The 19712-nt window shown below is 38.6% G+C and overlaps 1 protein-coding gene across 5 annotated transcripts in view; it reads right to left on the reverse strand.

The window, feature by feature from the left end:
- PAK3 (p21 (RAC1) activated kinase 3) overlaps nt 1-11209 on the reverse strand; it is a 259546-nt gene extending 248337 nt beyond the window's left edge. For 3 of the 5 annotated variants that reach the window (XM_081125248.1, XM_081125246.1, XM_081125245.1), the window contains exon 1: nt 10835-11138. The gene's annotated coding sequence lies outside the window, so the exon portion shown is untranslated. Of the gene's footprint in view, nt 1-10834 lie in introns of all 5 variants that reach the window. The other 2 variants (XM_081125247.1, XM_081125244.1) reach the window with 1 other exon arrangement.
- Between the last annotated feature and the right edge of the window lie 8503 nt (nt 11210-19712).

Here is a 19712-nt window from a genome sequence, read left to right on the forward strand (position 1 = left end):
GCTCCTTCAAATGAGGCATTAGGTTAGGGCTTGATGATGGACTCAGTCCCAGGGGTATATTTTGGAACTCTGTGTGTGTGGATTTGTTGTGATCAGAAGTTTCTGTCATATCAATCCTAGTTCAACTAGTCTATATTGGAAGATGCCAAATATCCCTTGCTACATGCTGCAAGCTTATTAATTAGAATCAGACAAGAAGGACTTGGGTGAGTTGGAAACCAATGAATCCAAACCAACAAGGCTGTTGTTCATCCTACTCTGGACCTTCCCCCTGGCTATCTCCCCCCTATGCAGTTCCCCTTTAACTGAGAGCATTCATGAGGTGACTCCCAATCTCTGGTCATCTATACCCTTGGCACCAGCTTTTTGATGGGAGTGGAAGGAGAAAAATAACATGTATGTTTCATATCCTCATGACCTATAAAGCTAATAATAGTCACAGGGGTGTCAAGAATTTACTTATCAATGCCAATGTTACAGGTTTACTCCATGATCAATTTTCAAGAATCAAAACCAGCCTCCTAGCTTCACCCCTACAACGATAAACAATAGACCTGGCAACATTATTCTGCCATTAAAATGAAGTCTTGGTGTTTGAAGTTACTCCAATTCTTCAGGGCTGACTCTTCACACTGAAGAAAATCTGTAGTTTCATATATTTGCCCTTGGTATAATTACAGCTTTATCACCATGGGAAATCTTTAACAGCAGAATACTCTATTTAACCATTCAAGACCCAGGACGAGACAGAGAGTTCCACTTTGCTACTCACCAGCTGAATGAAGCTTCAAGTAGCTTAATTGTTCTTAGCCTCAGATTACTCCTCTGTAAAATGAGAATACTAATTGTACCTACCTTATAAGGTTGTAGAAGGGATTAAATGAGATAATGCATGCCAACAGAGTGGTACAACACCTGGCAATAAATGGTAACTATATATAAAAAGAAAGACTTCGGTCTCTGAAAGTTTGCTTTGGAGAAGCATTTCTCTAGCTTCTATTTCCTCTGTATTGAAGGACTGAGGGCTAAGACATAAGAAAATAAGTAGGGCAAAGGGGTGGACAGTGATGCTGACTCCTTTCTCTTTGGCACTTAGGGGGCAGGATAGTATTGAGAAAGTGTCTATGACTGAAGAAAAACAAATCAGTGATATGACAAAGGGAGGGGCTGATAGTTGGAGAGAAGGTCTTTAAAGTGTGGTGGTGGTAGGAAGAGGTTAGGACATAAAAAGCTGGGGTATTGATATCCCATGAAACAAGTAAAGCCACTGCAACATGGTGCGCTTAATGAAGGGAAGAGAAACAGAGTAAAATTTAAAAAGTCAGTCAGAGGAGGCATAGCAACTTCAAATGGGATTCAAAGAACTTAGGCAGAAAAGGTGAAAGTTCTGGACACCACTTTGCTCTTTCTCAGAAATTTTTCTGCTGAAGAATGCATGCTAAATGTGTTCATTATTGAATAACTTGTCAGTTTGTTCACCCATACTTACTTTTATTAAAAGAACATTCTTCTCTCCACTCACCTCTGCAGAAACCAGCCCCAGAGAACTAGGTAAAAAACTAGCTTCCCAAATGCGGTCTCATATCATAGGTTTCTAAGCCAGCGCTACTGGAGACCTGGACTTTACAACTTTGGGAAATGGTTTCATTTCATCAGACCAGAAAGCCCAGGGGATCTTGCCTCCTGAAAGTTATCACAGGAGGGGAGTCATGGCCTTCTGTGAATTACCTAAGGAGCTGGTTAACAGATTTCTTGGGTCCACTCTTGCAGTCTCAGTTGGTTGAGGTGGATATTCAAACATGTTTTTAAAAAGTGAACCCAAGTGATTCTGTCACAAAGCAAGCCTTGACTTTGGAGACAAGTATGCTTTGTTGAAATGGAAAGCACTACAGTATAATCTATTCCTAAATCTGTCCTCATTCTATATGTGAAGAGTTTGGGGTTCAGAGACATTTAAACACTTGTTCAGGGTCACACAGCTAACTAGTAACAAAACCAGAACTGGAACCCAGGTCTTCTGCCTCTCAATTCACTGTAATCTCCATTTACCAAATTCCTTTGCCTCTTCATGAGATTTTCTTTTCTAGTTTAAGTGTGGAGACAGATGTCCCCTCCTGGTTCTAATCAGAGTTAAAAAGCAATATGACCTTTGTGGAATAATTCATTATAAAACCAAACATGACAACCCCTGGTCATACTAAAAGCATCAAGCATAGTGTTAAAAAGAAAAAATATATATGGCTTTTCCCTTTATCACCATGCATAAAGAGAAATGTATTATATGATTTATGTGTAGAGACCATATTTGTGGCTATAATGTTTCAGTTTTAAATTACTCAGCATTGAAGAAGAGACACTCTAGCTTTAAGATGGGACATTCATTAGCTTAACAACCAAAGCCTTTTTTTTCAAGGCAGCAAAGATTAATAATTATATTATATGGCCATCAGTTACTCTGTGAAATATCCTCATTCTAGTCCAAACTTTTAAAAGAAAACAAAAAACAAATATTAGATAAGCTTTAAAGCCATTTGCCAAATTCCAAGATTTTGAGGTAAGTGGAAAAACCACAAATCATAATTGTCAATAGTTCAAATAATCCAAATTATTCTTTTGGAGACAATAACCCACCCATCTTCTGATAACTTATAGGCACCCCAGGGGTGGGCTGTGTAAGTACCACACTAGGTAAAGTGAACAATGGGTAAGTACAAAGGGCATTCTGAAATCTATCAAATGAGGAAGCTACACTTTAAAGACAACTATATCCATCCCTAGGGGAGCTATATTGCCAATTTTTTAGCTAGCAAGTGTTGGGGTGGGGGGGCTATGTCAGCAATATTTTCCAGACGTGTCTAACTCTCAGAGCATTTCTCCTTTCCACATGTAAAGTGGATAACAACTGTCACCACTCTTTCATGCTCCCTTCACTGCTCTGCAACCCTAGAGGATTTTAAGGTTACTACTGACTCTCTTCAGAAAAAGTTAGTTCTTAAGCCACACAGACAACCACTCTGATTTCCATCCTCTCCTAATTTATAGACTTTACTTTTGGCCTAAAGCAAACACCAAATTTCCCTTGACAGTATCTGGATGTTGGCAGAAAAGAGATACAAGGAGCCCAGTCAGAATAAGGGAAAAAACTATACCTGTACCTGTTTGCTACTATTCCCTTTGCAGAGGGTGACATCACTGTTTATTTCTGTTACAATAACTTCTCCTGGGAGGACCTCAAATTCGTCCTCTTTGCAAGAAGCCAAGTTAGATAGAAGCTGACTTTTATTCAGCACTCAGCTCTGGAAAATTCTGGAACCAATCTAGCTGATCTCAGATGTCGGTGAAGACGCAGTGGTAGCTTTATCCCAAGTGTCTTACAGGGTAGATCTCTAAAGTTAGTTTGCCATTGTCTGCTGCTGCAGCTGCTGCCAGCAGAAATTACCCTAAATGTCCATTCATTACACAGTGAATTTAGAGGGACTTGATGTTGGAAAATGCTTTTGACACAGTTCTAGTTGGAAATGAATTAAAAAGCATGTTTGCTTAAATAATTGAAGGTGAAGCATGCATTACATGTGTTTTATGTGCAGTTAGGGATTGCTGTTCTAAGCCTTTTGTGTTGCCAAGTATGAATTCCTCCCTAGCACTTGATTTAAGAAGCAAAACCTGAACTATCAGAAAATATCAAGAAGAGGAGCAGAATATACTTTTATATACTGTGATTGGAGTATAAATTGGTAAAAACACATTAGAGAGCAATTTGGCAATATCTAGAAAAAAATAACTGAGCAAATCCAGTCCTAGGAATTTATGTTAAGGAAATAATTAGCCAAATGCATATTATATAGCCCAAGGATGTTCTCTGTGGCACTGAGAGCTCATAAAGTCATAGAGAGACAATTATTATTTTTTAAAATGTCAAACATTTCTGTACAATGAAAGACACTAAAATCAAAGTTAAAAGATGAACAATAAACTGCTTAATAGTTTTGCAACATAGATAACAGTTAAGTAGTTACTATCTGAAATATATAAAGTGGTCCCAGTTCTCAAAACAAGAAAACAACTCAGTAGAAAAACAGGCAAAGAATATGAAATGGCAACACAGAAGAAGAAATACAGATGCCAATAAACACATGAAAAGATGTTCAGCCTCAGTAGTACTCAAAAAATGCAAATAAAAGGGTATTTTTTCAGCTATAACATTGTCAAAGATTTAAAAGATGAATAATATCTGAAATTGGTGAGAAAGATGATGGAGAAATGGCCGTTGTTGGTGGGAATGTAAGTTGCTGTAGTATTCTTGGTGGGCTCTATAAAAATCAAAGATGAGCAAACCAAACTCTGAAATACCGATTTCGCTACTGTAAATTTATACTACACAAACACTTGCAAAAATATGCAGAGATGCATGAAACAGGAAGTATGTTTAATCATTTTAATAATTATAAAAAATGTAAAAATTCATCAATGAAGGTTGGACTAAAGAAATTATGTCACAATTGTAAAAGAGCACTATGCAACTATTTTTTTCAAATGAAATAACTAGATGTATACTGGCAGGAAAATGCCTCCTTACATATAGTTAAATGAAAAGTATGTTGTATAATAGTATGTGAAGGATTGGTCACTCATTTTATTACTTTATGAATATATAAATATTCATGAAAACATGCACAAAATGATACATACCACTCTGTGAACATAGTGGGGGATCAGTGGCAGAGAATCTAGGAACATTCTACTTCATATTTCTATTTTTACAAGCATAAGCATATATTATTTTGATCATAAAAATGCTTTTTTAAAATGTGCAATTCCTCCACAATGCCCAGCTCCTACTCCCAGCCTCTAAAAATGTCCTCTTCAAGGACATGGTGTTCCAGCATCTAAAATAATTTCTAATACCCAAAACCATGAGCTATTGCTATTTAGAACTTGAACTAAGGGAAGTAATGCTGGAAAGAAGTTGAAGGGTTGTCATATTCTTTTAGAAGAGTTTCATTTCATGCAAGTATGGTGTGATTGACACCATCTCTAAAATTACCTTTCTCTCCCATCCATCCAAATATCCCATCATTCTTCCTCCCATTCCTCATTTCCCCTCATCTCTTTCATAGGTTGGGAGAAGGGGACATGGCTAGTGTATTTCAATTTCTTTTCTGTTTTGACCTGAAGTCCAAGATTCAATCCCACTCTTTTTTCCTAAAGAAATTCCACCCTAACTTTTTTCCCCCAAGTCTATTTGGTACAAGGTTCATTACAGTATTTCCAATTCCCTTCAAGTTAAGGTTGACAATCCCAGCTCTGGGAATGTTAGGGAGCATCTATAAGTGACCCTAGGCTGGGTACCAACACCAAGAGCCAGCAGAGTAGGAGCCCTAGTTGGCCCTTAAATTACATGCACGTTAGTGGATATAAGCCCTTCTTTGGGAAGTGCATCTGTAGCTTTCATCAGATTTTCAAGAAGGTCCTTGGTCCACAAAAAGTTTAATAACCACCAAGGTAAGGACTGGGATGATTAATTTACACACTGAGTGTCTAGGCAGAACACCCAGACCTCAAGTTCCCAGCTGACTGCTTGGCTTGGTGACCCTGACAAATATATACCCAACAAGAATGAGGGGAATGGGAGGGGAAGCATGGCCTTTTAGAGCTTCACTAGAAACCTGTCCATCTGATAAAGCTGCCACATAGACCCCACACAACTCAGGCCTGGACATGTCCTTCATGTCCCACTGAATGAGCCAATCTACACTCCCCTGAACTACACAAGATAGTTAGGTCTAGTTGAAAGGTAGTTAGGTCTAGTCAAAAGAGTATTAGGAGGCAGCAGATAATACCAGTTTTAAGCTTTAGGATGACTTCTGTCATTCAGTAGCTGTGTGAATTTAGGCAACTCACTTCACTTCCTCATTTTCCTCATCCAAAGGAATGGTTTGCACCAGATAAACTTCAAAAGACACTTTCAGCTCTACCATTCTATAAATTTCCCCTACTGGACAGGAATTTCTCCTAAACTTTCCAGTACAGAGAATGGCTTCACTCTTACTTTTAAGTGTCACAATCTTAAAGTCATACACTTTTATCTGTGGCTAACTTAAATCTTTCCTACTGCAAATGAAGCTTGCTTCTTTCATGCAGAGAATGGCTGGCCCATGTACAGAGCACTGTAGAACTAGTAACTCTAATGCCTGCACATCAGTCTCTACCCCAAACCCTGTTTGTAATGATTATTCTCAAGAACTTCATTCTTTTTTCAAGGTACCTTGTAAAGAATAAAGGTTGAGGGAATCAATGAAGAGTCAAGGGAAACAGGAAGGGTCAATAGTCACATGAGTGCTTTTCCTTTTGTCTTTAAATTTTCTTAAAGATGGCCAAGCCTTCCTATTGGTAAAATGAACCCCAAAACTGTGCTCACGAAACCTCTTCTGCAAACTGGGCTCCAGCCCAAATAAGGCGCTGGAGGCACTGGAGATGAACTCTGTAGCAGCTAGCTTCCAACATGGCCTTTTAGAATTGCTTCTGCAAGAAAATGAGTCTGAAAGGTAAAAGTAACTTTCCAATTAAACTTAATTCCCAACTCCAGTGTTCCCTGGTCAGTAGGAGGTGCTTTGATTGATGGGATTTTTTCTTGAGGCTGTACTGATGATACCTCTGGACCAGGAAATTAAAGGCCACGCTGAAATTTTTCAGGATGTGTAAGGAAATAAGCCCAGAGAACTGAGTCACCCAAGTGAATGAGGATAGGTCTTTCCAGTCAAAGCAGAGCAGAGAACTGAGGCAGTCTGCCCAAGAACTCGGCAGAAAACAGGATTTGAGCCTGAATTATTAGGATAATTGCCTTAATTCTTCACTTCCCTTTCATAATAACTTTGAATTTATATAGAGCCTTTCTTCTAAAGAGCTCAAAATACTTGCAGAGATATTATCTTAGTTGTCATCACACCATCACAGTCAGTAAGAGCAATGATTATTATCAGCCTGTTTAACACGTGGGAAAAGGAAAGCCTAGGGGTGAAGCGAGTCATCACGTTTACCCAGCAAGAAAGTGACAGCTTCTGAACTCAGCAGGAAATTCTCTTGCAAATCATTGCACAAAGAATGTTCTTCTCAACACGAGTCCAACCAAATGCTTGTAGGAACACCAAATTCTGTGGGCAAATACATCTGGGAAATATTGCATATTCTATTATCCGGGAGAGTCACAATGTACATTATTAACCTAGTAAAGGCTTTTAGAAGCCCTGCATTAAATAAACCTGTTTTTGCTTAAGTAAGAATCTCCTAAATTAAACTTGACCACAAAGCTCTGTGTGTGTGGGGGGGGGGGGGGCGCACGCGCGGGTGTGTGTAACACCTACTAACATCCTGTGGAACTAGTCTTCTTTGGAATCCATGTTGAGAAGCACTGGTCTGTCCACTAGTCTGATTTAAGTATCAGCATAGCAAACAGATCAATTCTATGCCAGTTCAAGCTGTGGGAATGTTTTTTAGAAATATTGGGTGATGCTGTGTGGTACTGACAGTCAGTAAAAAAAAGGACCTTGGTGCACCCAAAGGACCCCGTGTCAGCATTTCCTCTGCAGTAGAGCATTGACCAGACTAGGGAGGAAGTCAACTCAAGCTCACCTAATTCTGCTGAAATTTCTTTCAAATAGAACTCAGGGCTATTTTTGGTTTTCATTTAGAGGAGCAGGTGCTCAGGATGCTGGTCTACGCCCTCAGAGCTTATGCTCTTACGTCCATCTCTTAGGTTCATTTCCAGTGCCACTCATTAGCCCATGCAATCAGTACCAAAATAACAAAATAGGAGATTCAGAATGTGTCCTATTCTGCTTGATCACACGAGTATTATAGTACTCATCATATGTCCATTTCAAAACTAACATACAACATAGAATCTTGGGCTAATATTAATTACCAGTGACACTAATAAAAGTACCTAAAATGTAAAAAGTCCTGAAGACCCTGTGCTGGTTCATTTGTATTTTATATACAATTCAAATGATAAAGGAACACACAGTGAATTTAATATTCATTACTGCTATTTTCATGTTTTATTAAAGTATTTATTAAACGTCCACACCATGAGGAAAAATGCCTCTATTAAAATTGGTAACTTTTGTGCAAAATGTAATACAGGTATAACTTTCTTTGGTATACCATTCATTGGTTATGTGAAAAAATTCTGTGCAAATGTATTTTGGGTAAAAAATTCACTCTAAAGGTCAGATGGGCACTGTTATTTAAGATGATCTGATTATGAATTCTTTTGTAAAGCAACAGACTGCAATGTGAATGCTGTCCATCTAGTTCATTTGCCTTATAAATCCATACTTACACATACCATATTTGCTTAAAGCAACACACACTAATATTAATAAATGAGCTCGACATTTCTTAAGGTGGGGATGTGTTCTGATCCTTATCAATCTGCAATACTGGCTCCTTTTATTTTTTTAATTTATTTTTTTAAACTGAATTTATTGGGGTGACATTCATTGCTAAAATTATAAAATTATATAGGTTTCAGGTGTACAATCCTATAACACATTATCTGTATATGGCATTGTGTGTTTATCACCCCAAGTCAAGTCTCTTTCCATCACCATTTATCCCCCTTATATCCTCCTCTACCTCCCCCCACCCAATACTGGCTCTTTTTGGATTCACCAGTAATCACCATCCCAGTCCAGGGATATTCATTCTGAATTGGTTGAGAATGTGACAGTAACACTTCTGAGGATCCCTTATGGTCTTATTTAACTATGAATCCTCTGCCTTTAGAAATGCTGTTCCTTCAACTTAACCACCTGGTGAATTAATTCAAGACTCCCTCAACTGTCTCTTCCCCAGTGAAGCCTTTCTTGATCATACCCATGACCCCCAGCCAGGCATCCCTCTTCTGTGCTCTATCACAGTACCCCGCCTGCCCCTTGTCATACTCTACTATAATTTTCTGTTTACACACTCTACCTTGCCTACCAGACTGTGCACACCCTAAGAACTAAGAGGATATTTTATTCATTTCCATACTTCAAATACTTAACATTACTATGGGCACTGGTGAATCCCAAAAGAGCCAGTATTGGGTGGGGGAAGGTAAAGGAGGATATAAGGGGGATAAATGGTGATGGAAGGAGACTTTACTTGGGGTGATGAACACACAATGCCATATACAGATAATGCATTATAGGATTATACACCTGAAACCTATATAATAATATAGCAGATGTTTAATGAATGTCAGTTGTTTGAATGATCACTATCCTTAACTGTGGTTTTTTTTTTGGACCTTGAAAAAGCAATCCTTTATTAAAAACACACACACACAAAAAAAAAAAAAAATGTCAAAGAGAAGGTTTAGCAGTTTCGTTCATTTTTATTGATCTCTTCTTTCTTTGATTTAAAAAATAATGGCCACACCAATTCACACCTTATGGTTCAAAAAAAACAAAAAACACCTCTAATCCAAATTCACAACTAATACAAAGCTGCATTTAGTATGTTCCTTTTTCTCCAACCATACATTTTTACATCTTAGCCCACCGCTAACATAGCTGCATTAAAGAAGAAAGGAGGGCCCTGGCCAATGTGGCTGGGTAGGTTGAGCTTGTCCCATGTATCTAGAGGTCACTACTTCAATTTCTGGTCAGGGCACATGCCTAGATTGTGGGCTGGGTCCCCAGTGGGGGGCCTGTGAGAGGCAGCCTTTGAATGGTTACCTCTCATCGATGTTTCTCTCTCTCCCTCTCCTCTCTCTCTCTTAAATAAATAAAAACATATTTAAAAAAAGGGAGAGAGAAATGAGGATTCACTGGTTAAATGGGGGAGGGGGTGGTTACTGCAGGGGTCACTGTAAGAGCTTTGGATGCTCATTGACTGAGGGAAACCCGCTAAGAAAGTTGGGCATCTTTGGCGGAACAATAATATCCATTAAGACTTGGTCAATCTGGCTATAAATTTCCACATCCATAATATCCTAAACAAGAGCCCCAGCTACGGGTATTACCATCATTTTGAAACCATTATTACCCTTTCAATGTGGGCAGAACAGGTTGGACTTGATCCGCCTGCATATTACTGCAATCTGGCTTGGCATGGGATGATACCCAAGGACATGTAATGCCAAGAGTAGCCCAGCCTCACGGCGCGCGAGCGCGTGCGCGCGCGCGCACACGCGCGCGAACACACACACACACACACACACACACACACACACACACACACACACACACCACTCATACTGAATCCCACACAAAACCCTCACTATCTCCGCGCCACACGCCACTGCATTCTTGTGTGCCTTGTCACAAACAGGGAGTGTCCCCTCACATTCTCTCACTTCCCTAGTCTGCCCAGCCCACACCCCACACCCCACACCACCGGCAGAACACAGCCTAGCCTGGAACTATAAGCTGGTAAGGACTGGTTTTTGTTGTATGTAACAAAGCCCCATGCACCCAGGTGCCCCGCTGGAAGACTCCATCCATCTCTCCCCTCCCCCATCATAAGCTCCAAGAACAAGAGAGAGCTCGGCTCTGAGAAGTGGATGCGGGGGGGGGGGGGCAAAGAAAGAGAGCTTTAGGGGTGGACGGGGAGCAGGAGTCTGGGCAGCTTCAGTGTTCTCTCGCCTTTAAGCGAGACAAACAGTGAACTGGGAAAGGGATCCAGCGCCTTTTCACCCCATCGCAAACCATCTATTCATTGAAAAAGACAAAAACTCAGAAAATAATTTACATTTACCTTCCCGTCCGCCCCATGCCCTCCTCCCAGAGGTTCTTGGAGCCACAGGCGCTCCAACAGCCTGCAACAAAGCGCCCCCAACACAGACCTGTTCCAGTTTCTTCGTGGCAAGAGCAAGGGAGAGCCGCTGCTGAGGGTTCTTCCCTACACCGCCAACCAGGAGGCGCCGGGTCTGGGAGAAGAAGCAGGAACTGGGGGAAGAAGGAGGATGAGAGGGGATAGGAGACAGCAATAGAGGCGGCGGCGGCGGCGGCGTGGCGGCGGTAGGAGGAGGAGGAAAAGGAGAGGGAGGAGGACAGTGCTTCTGTGGCAGCTGCTGAGGATGCTCTGGCGTGAGGCAGGGCTGGGTGCGTGGGGCGTGGGCTCACGTGCGCCCCATGGCCCCTGGATGCGCGCGCGTCTGCGTCTGGATGTGTGAGAGCATCTGGGTATATTTTGACTATGATTATCCTAATTCCGACCTAGACTGGAACTTGTGGTTCCTGCAGCCAAGCGGAAGTGAAACCCTTTCAGCCTCTCAAGCTTGACTGTGCGAGCATGGGGCTGGGGGTTGTGGGTGAGGGAGCAAGGGCGGGGAGAACAGGTTCAGTACCCAAGCTCCAGGCCTGCCATTAACGTCCACACCCTTTCCCTCAGTCCTCTTTCTGGGCACTGGTAGCTTTTATCTGCACATATCTCTGGAAAGCCTATAGCCAAGGAGAATAGAAAGAGACCAAGGACAGTCACTATCACCGTCACATTGTATTGCGTGAGCGCTCACACTGTGCTGAGCACAGCCAGGACTACCCACAAGGTAATTTGTGTTCTAAATTGGGATTGGCTTTCAAGAGTTGAGGTGCCATAACTTCATGCAGAATTACATCCCGCTTTTTCTCCTGTCTCTCATCCCATTGCAATATCTCTGCTTGTAACCAACGTGGCATACAATCAATTCCCTACTTTTTAGTCTGTTTACCCAGCCAGCATTATCCATGTCCCCAGCTTCACTGGTGTCAAGGAGTTAATCAACATGCCACTCCCCATCTATGAATGCAGCGCTCAGTTTAGATAAGAGTAAGACTGGTTTCTTAGAAGTCAGAGAGTTGAAGATCATCATGGATCCATCTAGAAGCCCAGTTTGGATCTGCACCCCTTAAGCTAAGGGAAAGCAACTTTGAGAGGCACAACTTTTCCCTGTGGGTCAATCCTTGGTGGAACCCTTGCTTAGAGCCCTGCTGAACTTCTCTTTTCCCTTGGTAACCTTTTGAGCATTTCACTTCATCTTGCCTAATGGCTTATACTTGTAGAACACTTTGAGACTTACAAAGCACTTTCTAATAATGGGATCCCTACCTTATCATTTTTGTGAATTAGGCTAGAAAAATATCATTATTTGTATTCTACAGATAAAGAAACAGAATTAGTGGAGGCTAGAAGTGGAAGATTCAGAATCCAGACACAGGTCTTCAGATTTCTAGGCCAAAGTTTCTTTTTTAAATTACATCTTGGAAAGAAATTATAAGTTCATCTATTGATCTCCATGTTGTGAATAAATGGTTTAGTACCTTTACTAAATTGAAATTGTTAACTATAAGCAAGATTTTGAAAAAGAATTTCAGTTAGGCTGATACGTTCAGGGACAACTCACTTTAGTGGGCAAAAAGAGTTAAAGACTTTTAGGTCTCCGTCCCCAATTTGGAGACATGATTATTCCTTTGATTCCATTGGCAGCTACTCTAAGAATAATTTGAAATGAAAGTAGAGAAAGGAAAATAGGAAGAGGATCTACTTGAATTTCCTGGGCTGATAATCTTGTGAATGTTTCCCCCACAAGCTAGATCTTTGTCCTCTAAATCATGAGAATAAAACATTGTTTGCCACCAAGGGAAGAAACCTGCCTCCCACACCACAGCTTGAGTATTCCCAAGAGTGTACAGATGGATATCAAGCAAAAGAGGCAGGCTAGTGCAGGGATCTAAAGCTCCACTCTAGAGCCAGACAGCCCTAGCTGGAAAATCTTGGAGAATGACCCAATATCAGTGATCCACCTATGAAATAAGTATGGAAGTATGGGAATGAAATGGAGTGATACAAATGCCTGAGACATAGCAAGGCTCAATAAATGATAGGCATTATTATTAGAGAAAAGGAACAACTTCATTTATAGGTCTTTCTACATTAAAGGGAAAAAAAGATTCATTACTAGTAATACCTCAACACTGAGGGATTGCTTTTGCCCCAGGATAGGAGAGATCAAGTGCTGGTGATAGGAGATAGGCATGATAAACAGAGATGAAGGATTCTCTGCAACTACTGAGAGTCATCATGGAACTGAGAAGAGAACAAGATCAGAAGAGGATGATGAAAAGAGAGCATTTAGGACTGGGCAGGAAATTTTGACCAAGATTCTTGATACTCATGGTTATTGTGGTATATATACCTGTTAACAGTTTTGTAACAATGTATAGTACATGGTTTACTCAAGGGAATGTTTCGACTCTTCTAATAAAGCTCTTGGTTATCAAAACACGTAATAAAGAACTTCATTCAAAATCTGTCAGAAGTACCTGAATCTGACATTCAGCCAGGGACTTCCTGTTCTGATTTGGTACCAAATAGAGACTATTCTTGTTTCAGCCTTGCCAAGCACAGAGACGTTGAGTCATAACAATGCTCAGAGCCAAGCTGCAAAAAAAAAAAAAAAAAAAAAAAATTTGTTAAAGAGGTGAAATCTGTCTCAGTCACCCTTCCACTCTCTCTGTACTGCATCCTTTCCTTCTCACTTCCAATTTCTGAATATCAAAATCCCTGCCTTTGCCATACAAAAAAAAGTGACCTGATTTATTTATTTACAACAAAGTGCCATTACTTATTTCTTTTCTCAAAAGGAAGATTAGCAGGAGGAGACAATACTAAACCCTATGAAATAGATCACTAATGATAGAAGTTCAGGCATTCTGGGTGGTAAAAATACCTTGGGGACCCTCTAATTATTTAGATATGAGATTCCCCATGAATAAGACTGGAACTTGGAAATTTTAATTCATCTCATAACAGAAACCCAGAACAGCAAGAAGCATTGGTATTATCTTCAATCCAAACCTTTTTTTCCACAGGTGATAAAACCAAGGCTCAAAGTTTTAATGACTATCCCAAGACCACATAGCTCTCAAGAAGGAGAGCCATGACATGAATTCCAGGCACAAAGCTCTTTTTACTACACTGTGCTACTCCATCAGACAAGAAAGCCAGGAGCAACTGTTTATTTGGGGACAGGCTGCCCCCAAATATGTGAAAGTGGAATATTGATTATTTTGAATTAACCTTTAAAAGACGGCATTTAAAAGACAGCATCATACAAACTCCACATATTTTCCAGGATCAACTGTACAAATAATGGTTTCTTTCCTTTTGCCTGTAAAAAAGAATGTATACGCTTAGGTTTCTGAGTATTTAAAGTTACTTGAGAGCCCAGCCAGTGTGGTTCAGCAGTTGAGCATCGACCTAGGATCCAGGAAATCGTGGTTCGATTCCCAGTCAGGGCAGGTGCCTGGATTGTGGGCTCAATCCCCAGTGTGGGGCGTGCAGGAGGCAGCTGATTAATGACTCTCTCATCATTGATATTTCTATCTCTCTTCCTCTCTCTGAAATCAATAAAGATATATTTAAAAAATTTTTTTAAGTTATTTGAGAAACAGCCAGTAAAAAAAAAAAAAAAAAAATACGGTACACTAACTCTGGCTTCTTTCCCCCAAGAAAGCAGGAAATAAAAATCCCATATGAAAGTATTCTCTTTCCCTGTGCAAGGACAATAGCAGACATCCATATAATCTAAGGGAATTCAAGGCTGAAATAGTTGTAGAAACAAACTTTTTTACTTCTTCATAACCCCAAACACAAACTCTTAATTTTGTCCAATTTTCACCAATAATTTTTTGTTCAAAAATGGTATATAAACAGCTTCCTTTGGTATTTTGGGAGGTTCCATATCTATGAGACCTCCGTATATATGTAATTAAATTTTATTTTCTGCTATTACTCTGTCTCATATCAATTTAATTCCTAGACCAGTCAGAAAAAGAACCTAGAAGGATATACTTAGAACTGATTTGAGACTTTGTACGTAGTGATAGTATAAAAACAAGAATAGAGACAAGAAATGAAGGTTCAGTTATTTTTCTTGCTTCCATTAGCTTTCTCCTCATAAGTCACTTTTTTCCTAGTAGCCATTTCAAATAAGACTCATGAAGAATGATCTATGTGATTCCAGACATCTAAAAATAGAAATAATGTTAAAGGTATGAGGCTTGCTGAGAGTGGACAGAGTCCAGGTCACTCCCTGATTATTTTTTGTTATTGTTGCAAGAACATTTAACACTGACACCTAACCTTTTACCAAATTTTTAAATCTACAATACAGTATTGTTAATTATAGGCACAATGTTGTACAGCAGATCTTTAGAATTTAGTCATCTTGTATAACTAAAACTTTATACCTATTGAATAGCACCTCCCACTCTTCCCCAATTCCTGGCAACTACCATTCTACTCTCTGCTTCTACAAATTTGATTGTTTTAGATACTTTATGTAAATGGGATCATGCAGTGTTTGTCTTTATATGACTGGCTTATTTCACTTAACATAATGTCCTCAAGGTTCATCCATGTTGCATAAAGCAGAATTTTCTTCTTTTTTAAAGGCTGAATGATATTTCATTGTATGTATATTCCATTTATCCATCAATGAACATTTAGGATTTTTCCACATTTTGCTAATTTGAATAATGTTGCAATGAACATGGGAATGCAAATATCTCTTTAAGATGCTGATTTCAGATCTTTTGATAAATGCCCAGAAGTGAAATTGCTGTAATTTTTTGAGGAAATTTCATAGTTTTCCATAGCAGCTGCACGATTTACATTCTTATCAGCAGTGTACGAGGGCTTCAATTTTTCCAACTTGTCACCAATACTTGTTACCTTTGTTTTGTTTTCTTTTTTTTTTTTTTAATAACAGCCATCTTAACAGGTGTCATGTGATATTTCATTGTGGTTTTCATTTACATTTCTCTTACAATTAGTGATGTTGAACAAATTTTCATGTACTCATTCGCCATGTCTTCTTTGGGAAAATGTTTATGCAAGTCCTTTGCCCATTCTTAATCAGATTATTTGGTTGTGTCTCTTTTGTGGGTTTTTTGTTTGTTTGTTTGGTCATTGGGTTGTATGAGTTCCTTCTATATTTTGAATATTAACACTTATCAGATATATGGTTTGCAAATATTTTCTCCCATTCCATAGATTGCCTCTTAATTCTATTGTTTCCTTTGCTGTGCAAAAGCTTTTTAGTTTGATGTAGTCCCACTCGTCTATTTTTGCTTTTCTTGCCTCTGCTTTCAGTGTCATACCCCAAAACAATTCTTTCCAAGACCAATGTCCAAAGAGCTTTTTTCTTATGTTTTCTTCTAGAAGTTTTATGGTTTCAGGTCTTACACTTCAGTCCTTAGTTGATTTGGAGTTAATTTTTGTGACTGATGTAAGGTAGGGGTCAAGTTTTATTCTTTTGAATGTGGATATCCAATTTACCTAATATAATTTATTGAAGAGACCGTTGTTTCCCCATTATGTGTTCTTGGTGCCTTTGTCAATGATTAGTTGACTGTATATGGATGGACTTATTATTGTGTTCCATTAGTCTACTCTGTTCCATTAGTCTATGTTTCTATTTTTATGCCAGTGTCATACTGTTTTGATTATTATAGCTCTGTGGTGTAGTTTGAAATCAGGATATGTGATGCCTCCAACTCTAACCTTCTTTCTCAAGGTTACTTTGGCTATTTGAGGTCTTTTCTGGTTCCATACAAATTTTGGAATTCTTGTTGACCTTGCAAGCTCACTTATAGCCCATAGCATGTTGTGAGAGTGATGCTGTGTGAATTCTGAGGATGTATCCAAAAACGTGATTTCCATTTCCACTTTGCCTGCTGGAACACTTACTCTTGGAGCCCTGAGCCACCATATAAGGCATTTGACCACCCTGAAGACACTGGACAGTGAGGAAGCCATTCGTGTGGGCAGGCCACATGTAGGCACTTTGGTTGGCACTTCTAGTCTTTGAGTTTTCCCATCCCAGGCACCAGGCATGTGAGTGAACAAGACTTTATATGATTCCAGCTCCTGACCTTCAAGCCACCCTAGCCTTCAAATTTTCCAAGCAGAGGTATCAGACATTATGGATCAGAGAAAGCTCTTCCCATTGTGTCTTTTCTAAATTACTGACCCACTGATTTTGTGAGCATAAAATCATAGTTTTAAGCTGCTGAATTGGGCAGTCATTTTAAACAGTATATTTGAAATACTTAATATTTTTTTTCCATTTTTCATGAACCTACCCCGTTTCATGACCATAAACTACCTTGGTTGAAGTGGATACCCTTACCAGAAGGCCATCCCAATTGCCCTTGTCACATAGTTATTAGGAGAATGAGCTTTGGAGTCAGACAATAGTTATCTCTCCTTTATTAGCTGTGATCTTGGATGAGCCACTTCACCTCCCTAAGCCTAGTTTCCTCATCTGCAAAGTGCAGGAAATAATAGTCCCTATTCATAGAATTACATACAATATGTATAAATCATTATTTATTATATGTTCAACATATAAACAAAGCATATGTAAATATATTCTTGTTAAAAAATTAGAAAATATTAAAAGTACACAGAATATGCACAAAAATTTGTATGTGAATATTTATAGCAACATTATTTATGATAACTAAAAAGTGAAAACAACCCAAGTGCCTATCAACTGATGAATGGATAAGCAAAAAGTGGTATATCCATACAATGGAACATTGTTTAGCAAGAAAACAAAATGATATAATGATACATGAGTGAACCTTGAAAACATGCTAAGTTAAAGAAGCTGGTAATAAAGAACCACAGATTATATGATTCCATTTATGTGAAATGGCCTGAATAACAAAACCCATTGAGACAGAAAGTCATTGTCTAGGGTTGGGAGTGGCAATGTGGTTGAGTGGAAGTGGGGAGTGGCTGCTAATGGATAAAGAGGTTGTTGTTTTTATGATTATAATGTTTTAAAATTGTGGTGAATACACTAAAAACCATTGACCTGCACATTTAAATTGTGTGAATTGTATTTTATGTGAACTATATTGCAATAAAGCTGTTATTAAAATGTGTAACATATAATGTAAACATCTCCTTCACAATCATGTGTGTCCACCTTCCCCTTCTTTTTGTAGGAAGTCTGGTATGTGTCACCCCAGATAATTTAAATAAGTGTTCATATATATGTATAAATATACAAATCTATGATTTTACTTTGTTTTAGGATAACATTGCATATTTGTCCTGCACCTAATTGCTTTCACCTACTGCTGAAGCTCAGAATTCTTTTTATGACAGGGCACATAGCCGTACCTCATTCATTTTAACTGCTCTGTTATAGCTCAGTGTAATGTGGATGATGGATGAATCATAGTTTATTCACCATTCTTCAATTTTTGGACACTTAGTGTCCAATATTTTGCTATCTTAAAGAATGTTTTAGTAACATCTGTACATGCTTATTTGTACAAATGGAAAGCTATTTTTGTATGAAAAAATAGAGTACTTATAAAAGACTTGCTGTATTGAAGAGTAAAGTACATTTAGTTTTTTTTCATTCTATCAAATTGGCCTCCATATGAGCTATATAACATTACATACCGATGAAGAGCTTACACAAGTATACATTTATCTTCAACCATGGTCTATTTTTTAATTGAGTTATTTGTTTTCTTATTATTGAGATTTGATAGTTCTTTTTATGTTCTGGAAACAAATAATTTCTCAGATATGTTATTTGTAAATATTTTCCCCCATCATTCTCTTAAGAATGTTTTTGAAAAAAATTTTTTAACATATTGATGAAAATTAATTTCTCAATTTGTTCTATTATGGATTATGTCTTTTTTTTAATTTTCAGAAGCTCTTTACCATTGCCAGCTATTAGGTTTATATATTTCAGATCTCTGTATTTTTTATTTTATTTTTTTAAATTCCAGTTTACATTCAAAATTATTTTGTATTAGTTTCGAGAGTACAGCATGCTGGTTAAACAGTGATATACTTTAAAAGTGTTCCCGGATATTTCTAGTACCCATCTGGCACCATACATAGCTATTACAATATTATTGACTGTATTCCCTATGCTGAACTTTAAATCCCTGTGACTATTCTGTAACTACCAATATATGCTTCCTAATCTTCTCACCTGTTTCACCCATTCCCCCAAACCCCCTTCCTTCTGGCAACCATCAGCTAAAAAAAAAAAAAAATTTAAATCCAATTAAAAATGGGCAAAAGACCTGAATAGACAGGTCTATTTTCAGTATCTAAGAGTCTGTTTCTGTTTTGTTTGTTTGTTTATATTGTTCTTTAGATTCCACATATAAGTGAAATCATATGGTATTTGTCTTTTTCTGATTGACTTATTTCACTTAGTATAAAACCCTCTATTTCATGATAGGAAAGACTTCATTCTTTTTTATGACTAATACTACATTATATATATGTGTCACTTGTTCTTTATCCACTTGTCTATTTTTTTGTTTGTTTGTTTAAAATATTACAAATGTCCCTTTATCTCCCCAATGATCCATTCCACTCTGTCCCACCCCCCTCCCCAGTCCCTCTCCTCACCATTGTCCATGTCCTTGGGTTATGCATATATGCATATAAATTCTTTGGTTACTCTCTCCCCCTCCACCCACCTGCCCTCCTCCATCCCTCTGACATTCATCAGTCTAATCTATGCTTCCATATCATTGAATCTATTCTGTTCATCAGTTTATTAAGTTCTTTACATTCCACATATAAGTGAGATCACATGATGTTTGTCTTTCTCTTTCTGGCTTATTTCACTTAGCATAATTTATAATTATCCACTTGTCTATTGAAGGGCACTTTTGTTGCTTCGATAG

Source organism: Miniopterus schreibersii (genome assembly GCF_964146895.1).
Source record: "Miniopterus schreibersii genome assembly, chromosome: X".
Taxonomy (NCBI): domain Eukaryota; kingdom Metazoa; phylum Chordata; class Mammalia; order Chiroptera; family Miniopteridae; genus Miniopterus; species Miniopterus schreibersii.